The 7401-nt window shown below is 35.3% G+C and overlaps 1 protein-coding gene across 7 annotated transcripts in view; it reads left to right on the forward strand.

The window, feature by feature from the left end:
• The window catches only part of PHTF1 (putative homeodomain transcription factor 1), a 90079-nt gene that overhangs the window by 61110 nt on the left and 21568 nt on the right, over positions 1-7401 (forward strand). For 4 of the 7 annotated variants that reach the window (XR_007454975.1, XR_007454974.1, XR_007454976.1 and 1 more), the window contains exon 20: positions 6729-6799. The exons of the other annotated variants lie outside the window; for them this stretch is intronic. The gene's annotated coding sequence lies outside the window, so the exon portion shown is untranslated. The remainder of the gene's footprint in view (positions 1-6728; positions 6800-7401) is intronic. 7 annotated transcript variants of the gene reach the window in all.

Consider the following 7401-nt stretch of genomic DNA (forward strand, 5'->3'; position numbering starts at 1 on the left):
ATTTTTGACTCTATGTTCGAAAGATACTTTGGGTATAAAATTCTAGGTTTTTTAAAAGTTTATTTATGTATTTTGAGAAAGACGGAGAGAGTGTGAGTAGGGGGTGGGGGCGGTGGGGCAGAGAGAGAGGAAGAATCTCAAGCAGGCTCTGTGCCATCAGTGCAGATCCCGACATGGGGCTCAAACCTATGAAACCATGAGATCATGAACTGAGAGGAAATCAAGACTCAGATGCTTAACTGACTGAGCCACCCAGTGCCCCTAAAATTCTGGTTTTAAAAGTGTTGTTGCTCTACTGCTCTCTGGATTGTGTTGTTTCTGAAAAGAACTCTTGTCATTCTTATCTTTGTTCCTCTGTATGTAATTTTTTAAAACCTCTGCTGCTTTTAATTTAAGGTTTTCATCATCAAATTTGTGCAGTTTCATTACAATATGCATTGGTGTGGTGTTCTTCATGATTTTTGTGCTTGGGGTTTGTTGCACTTATTGGATGTGTGTATATTTATATAGTTTAATTTTCGCTATTATTTCTTAAAATAAATTTTCTATACTCCATGCTCTCCTACCTCCTTCTGGGACTCCCAGTTTATAAGCATAATACTATGCTTGAAGTTGACCCACAGCTTACTAATGTTTTATACGTTTCCCAGTCTTTTTTCTCCGTCTTTAATTTTGGATAGTTTCTGTTGCCTTGCCTTCAAGTTCACTAACTTATTCTTCACTAATTTGCTGTTAATCTTACCTAATGTATTTTTGCCTATGGAATTTTTTTTTTTTTTTAATCTTTCATGCCTCTCCTTAATATGCTATTTCTTTTCTCTACCTTGTTTAATATAATATATTTATAATAGAAATAGTAAATAAGGACATTAAAAGAGTTATCTGTGCCATTTTGGGGTTTGTTTTCAATGATTGATTTTTTTTTTTTGGGTCATATTTTCTTCTTTGCATGCCTGCTAATTTTTTATTGGATGTGAATTTTATACTGTTGGGTGTTGGATTTTTGTGTATATGGATGTGTTGTTTTTACATTCTTTTAAATATTCTTGAGCTTGTTTTGGAATATGGTTAAGTTACTTGGAAACCGTTTGATCATTTCAAGGCTTTTAAGCTTTGTGAGTTGGGCCAGAGCAGCCTTTAATCCAAGGCTACTTTTTCCCCTATGGAAGCAGTATCCTCCTGAGTATTCTACCCAGTTCTCTGTTTATTAGGTGAGATTTTTCCAGTTTGACTGTGGGAATACAAACTCTTCCCAGCTCAAAATTTGCCTGCTTCTTTTGGTAGTTCTTTCCCTGTTGTTCAGTATTTCCCAACAAGTATTGTGCTGGTCAATACTTACCTAAAGACTTGAAAAGAACTCTCTGCACATTATTTTGGTATTCTCCTCTCTATGCAGCTGTCTTTCCTCTGGTACTCTGCCCTGCAAATTCCAGCCGTCTTGGCCTTTGCAAATTCTTGACCGTGTCTCCTGAACATAACGAGGCTGCTTGATTTGGTTTAGGTTCCCCCTTCCTGCCCCACAACCTAGAAACTGACTCTAAGGAGGAATCTGGGGCATTCATGGGGCTCAACTCATTTAATTCCTCTATCCTGTTTTATCTATTGTCTAACATCAAAAACCCGTATTTCATATATATGTGTATGAAAAATATATACATACATATATATATATGAAATATATATATAAAAAATATATATATTTTTTCCTTCCCCCCCCCAGTTTTTTAAGTTGTTTCCATCTTAGTAAATGGAACAAAATTTACTCAGTTTCTCAGGGTTTATTCTTGGGGTTCCTCTCTTTGCCTCCATATCTAATCCACCACCAAACTGTGTCAGTTCTACCTTTCCACTGCTAGTAGGTTAAGCCTCCTTCACTTTCACTTGAGTTGACATGCTAACCCTTTCCACTTTTGTCTCATACAGTTGGTTCTCCGTAGCCACATGAATATGTTTAAAAATATGGAAACTATATACTTAGGTTATTCCTACGTAAGCTCTTCCTGGCTTTCCCTATGGTGGCCTCCAAGGTCCTTCATTATCAGGCTTGCCTCCTTTTCTAACTTCACTCCTCAATACTGTACAATCACACTGGCCTCCTTCTGTTCCTCCATTATACCAAGTTCTTTCTTCTATCACATTTGTGCCCAGAATACATTTTCTTATGTTCTCCCCTGAATGGCTGCTCAGCTGTCTGTTCCTCTGATGACCCTAATTAGCTCCCCGTCTTTCCTTGTTATCAGTTATATGGCCCTATTCATTTACTTCAGGGTGCTTGTTACAATCTGATTATCTTGTTTATTGTAACTGCAGAGAAGTCCTTTATTTCTTTTTAAAAAATTATTTGCTTTTAATTGAAGTATAGTTGATATACAGTATATTAGTTCCAGATATATTAGTTCCAGATAGTGATTCAACATTTACATATATTACAGATGCTCACCATAAGTGTAGTTGCCACCTGTCACCATTCAAAGTTACTGACTTTGTGCTCTTATTATATATATATATATATGTGTGTATATATATATATATATATATATATATATATACATATATATATATAGTGTTATTATATATATACTATATATTATAGTACCTTATAGTATTATTGACTATTCCCTATGCTGTACTTTATATTGCTGTGACTTATTTATTTTATAACTGGGAGTTTGTATGTCTTAATCCCCTTTGCCTGTTTCACTTATCTTATTACCTTCCTTTCTGGCAACCACCACTTTGTTCTCTGTATTTATGAGTCTGTTTCTGTTTTGTTTGTTTTGTCTTTTAAATTCCACACCTAAATGAAATCATATATTTGTGTTTATCTTATTTCACTTAGCATAACCCCCTTGAGGTCTATCCATGTCACAAATGGCAAGATTTCATTCTTTTTTCCCCCCTTTTTTATAGCTGAGTAATATTCCAGTTTGTGTGTGTGTGCGCGCGCACGCACGCGTGCACACAATATCTTCCTTATTCATTCATCTGTCATTGGGTACTTAGGTTGCTTCCATGTCTTGGCTATTGTAAATAATGCTTCAGTAAAAAGATGGGAGCATGTATCTTGTCAAATTAGTGTTTTTGTTTTCTTTGGGTAAATACCCAGTAGTAGAATTACTGGATCGTATGATATTTGTATTTCTAATTAATTAATTCATTCATTCATTTTTTAACATGAAATTTGTTGTCAAATTGGTTTCCATACAACACCCAGTGCTCATCCCAACAGGTGCCCTCCTCAATGCCCATCACCCACTTTCCCCTCCCTCCCACCCCCCATCAACCCTCAGTTTATTCTCAGTTTTTAAAGAGTCTCTTATGGTTTGGCTCCCTCCCTCTTTTTTTTTTTTTATCCTTCCCCTCCATGATGGTCTTCTGTTAAGTTTCTCAGGATCCACCTAAGAGTGAAAACATATGGTATCTGTCTTTCTCTGTATGACTTATTTCACTTAGCATAACACTCTCTAGTTCCATCCACGTTGCTACAAAAGGCCATATTTCATTCTATCTCATTGCCAAGTAGTATTCCATTGTATATATAAACCACATCTTCTTTATCCATTCATCAGTTGATGGACATTTAGGCTTTTTCTATAATTTGGCTATTGTTGAAAGTGCTGCTGTGTATTTCTAATTTTTTGAGGAACCTCCATGCTCTTTTCCATAGTGGCTGTATCAAATTTACAATTCTGACAGACCAATAGTGCATGAGGGTGCCCTTTTATCTGCATCCTCACCAACACTTGTTATTTCTTGTGTTTTTGATACTGGCCATTCTGACAGATGTGAGGTGATAGCTCACTGTGCTTTTTTTTTTTTTAATTTCCCTGATGATTATTGACGATTAACATCTTTTCATGTGTCTGTTAGCCATCTGTATGTCGTCTTTGGAAAAATGTGTATTCAGATCCTCTGTCCATTTTTAAATTGCATTGTTTGTTTTCTTGGCATTGGGTTGTATGAGTTTTTAAATATATTTTGGATATTAATCCTTACTAAATATATTTTTGCAAATATCTTCTCCCATTCTGTATGTCTCTTTTTTTGTTGTTGATGGTTTTCTTAGCTGTGAAAAAGCTTTTTATTTTGATAGAGTCCTACTTGTTTAGTTTTGCTTTTTTTGCCCTTGTCTGAAGAGATAGATTAAATACTGCTAAGACCAATGTCCAAGAGTATTACTGCCTGTATTTTTTTTTAGGCGTTTTACAATTTGGGGTCTCACGTTTATTTTTGTATATAGTGTATAAAATGGTCCAGTTTCATTCTTTTGCATGTGGCTGTCCAGTTTTCCCAACACCATTTTTTAAAATGTTTATTCATTTTTGAGAGACAGACACAGAGTGTGAGTGGGGGAGGGGCAGAGAGAGAGGGAGACACAAAATCTGAAGCAGGCTCCAGGCTCTGAGTGCACGGGGCTTGAACCCATGAACTGTGAGATCATGACCTGAGTTGAAGACAGACACTTAACCGACTGAGCCATCCAGGCCCCCCCAGCCCAACACCATTTGTTGAAGAGATGGTCTTTTCCCCATTGTGTGTTTTTGCCTACTTTGTCTTAGATTAATTGACCATATAAGTGCTAGTTTATTTTGGGGCTCTCTATTCTGTTCCATTGATTTGTGTGTCAATATTTGTTCCAGTTCCATAGTGTTTTCATGACTATAGCTCTGAGGTATAGTTTGAAATCTGGTATTCTGATACCTCCGGCTTTGGTCTTCTGTGAAAACTGCTATTGGTATTTTGATAGGGATTGCATTAAATTTGTAGATTTTTTGGGTAGTATGGATGGACATTTTAACAATATTCTTCAGTATGTGAGCATAGCGTATTTTTTTTTTTTATTTGTGTCGTCTTCAATTTCTTTAATATCTTACAGTTTTCAGAGTACAGGTCTTTCACCTCCTTGGTTAAATTTATTCCTAGGTATTTTATTCTTTTTGATACAATTGTAAATGACATTGTTTTCTTAATTTCTTTTTCTGATGGTTCACTAATAGTGTATAGAAATGCAACAGATATCTGTATAACTTTGCATCTTACAACTTGACTCATTTATTAGTTCTAATAATTTTTAGTGGAATCTTTAGGGTTTTCTATATCTAGTATCATGTCATCTGCAAGTGACAGTTTTACTTTTTTCTTACCAATTAGGATGACTTTTATTTCTTTTTCTTGTCAGATTGCTGTGGATAGGACTTCTAGTACTATGTTAAATAAAAGTGGTAAGAGTGGACATCCTGGTCTTTTTCCTGATATTAGAGGAAAAGCTTTTAGCTTTTTACCTTTGAGTGTGATGTTAGCTGTGTTTTTTTTTTTTTTTTCAATATATGGCATTTATTATGTTGAGGTATGTTCCCTTTATCCCCATGTTGTTGAGAGTTTTTATCATGAATGGATGCTGAATTTTGTCATGCTTTTTCTACGATCTGTTGAGATGGTTATATGATTTTTATCATTTTTTGTTGATTTGGTGTTTCATGTTGACTGATTTGTGGATATCGAACCATCCTTGCATACTTGGAATAAATCTCACTTGATCATGGTGAATGATCTTTTTAATGGTGTTGTTGAATTCAACTTTCTATTACAGTAAAACCTTGGTTTGCCCACATAATTCATTCTGGAAACATACTTGCAATCCAAAACACTCATATATCAAAGCAAATTTCCCCATAATAATTAATGAAAACTCAGATGATTCGTTCTATAACCCCAAAATATTCATATAAAAATGATTTCAATACTGTAATATAATACAAAATAATAAAGAAAATACAACACACAAAGAAAAATGAACAAATTAACCTGCAGTTACCTTTGAAAACCTTCATGGCTGGTATGAGGTAGACAAGAGAGGAGGGTTATTGTGTAGGATGACTTTCACTAGCACTAATGAATCATTGCTATCTTTTGGCTCAATGGAATCTTTTTCTGCATGGGGGCCATTGTATATGTTCACACAGATATTAACTACAGTACAGTATAAACTCTTGTCATATACTGCATTTAATGTAACTGGCAATTACATTAGGGTCTGTGTCTGCAGGCAGCCTAACCTAGAATGAAGCAAAGCATTTGTAAGCTTATTCTTGTATGGGAAAGCAAAGGACTGTCCATAGGTGCTCTGAAGTGACAAGAAAATACACTAGTGCCAGTTGTGGGCACTTTCCAATGTTCTGAAAAATCACTGATTTCTGCCAGACACCATGGCCTGAGACCAAGCATCCGAGTATGGGAGATGATCACCCACAATCTGATAGAAACCATTGGCTCAGGTGTGATCATGTGATGTTTGGTATTATGTACTACTCATATTGCAAGATATCGCTCATTTATCAAGCTAAAATTTATTAGAACTGTTTACTCATCTTGTGGAATACTCACAGAACAAGTTATTCGCAATCCAAGGTTTTACTCTATTTTGTTCATGACTTTTTGCATCTTGTTCATCAAGGATATTGGCCTGTAATTTTCTTTTTTCATAGTGTCTTTGTTTTGGTATCAGGTTAATGCTGGCCTTGTAGAATGAATTTGGTAGCATTCCTTCCTCTTCAATTTTTTTGGAAGAGTTTGAAGATATGTATTAACTTTTCTTATATGTTTGGTAGAATTCATTTGTGAAGCCAGCTGGTCCTAAACTTACATTTGTTAGGAATATTTTTGATAACTGATTCAAATTCATTACTAGTAATTGGTCTGTTCAGATTATCTTTTTCTTTCCTTTTTAGTTTTGGAAGATTGTGTGCTTTGGGGCTCCTGGGTGCTGGCTCAGTCGGTTAAGTGTCCAACTTCACCTCAGGTAATGATCTTGTGGTTCGTGAGTTCAAGCCCCACGTTGGGCTCTGTGCTGACAGCTCAGAACCTGGAGCCTGCTTCAGATTCTGTGTCTCCCTCTGTCTCTGTTCCTCCCCCACTTGTGCTCTGTCTTTTTCTCATAAATAAACATTTTTTTAAGTTAAAAAAAACTGTAGGGTTGTATGTTTCTAGGTATTTACCTATTTCTTCTAGGTTGTTCAATTTGTTGGGATACAATTTTTTGTAGTAGTCTCTTATAATGCTTTGTATTTCTGTGGTGTCAGTTGTAACTTCTTTTTCATTTCTGATTTTGAGTCCTCTTTTTTTCTTTATGAGTGTCTAACGTTTTATCAATTTTGCTTATCTTTCCAAAGAACTAGCTTTTAGCTTCATTGATATTTTCTATTCTTTTTTTTTTAGTTTCTATTTTTTCTGCTCCGATCTTTTTGTTTTTTTAGCTTTTTTAAATATTTATTTATTTAATATATGAAATTTGTTGTCAAATTGGTTTCCATACAACACCCAGTGCTCATCCCAAAAGATGTCCTCTTCAATACCCATCACCCACCCTCTCCTCCCTCCCACCCCCCATCAACCTTCAGTTTG

The sequence above is a fragment of the Panthera uncia genome, assembly GCF_023721935.1.
Source record: "Panthera uncia isolate 11264 chromosome C1 unlocalized genomic scaffold, Puncia_PCG_1.0 HiC_scaffold_4, whole genome shotgun sequence".
NCBI classification, from domain to species: domain Eukaryota; kingdom Metazoa; phylum Chordata; class Mammalia; order Carnivora; family Felidae; genus Panthera; species Panthera uncia.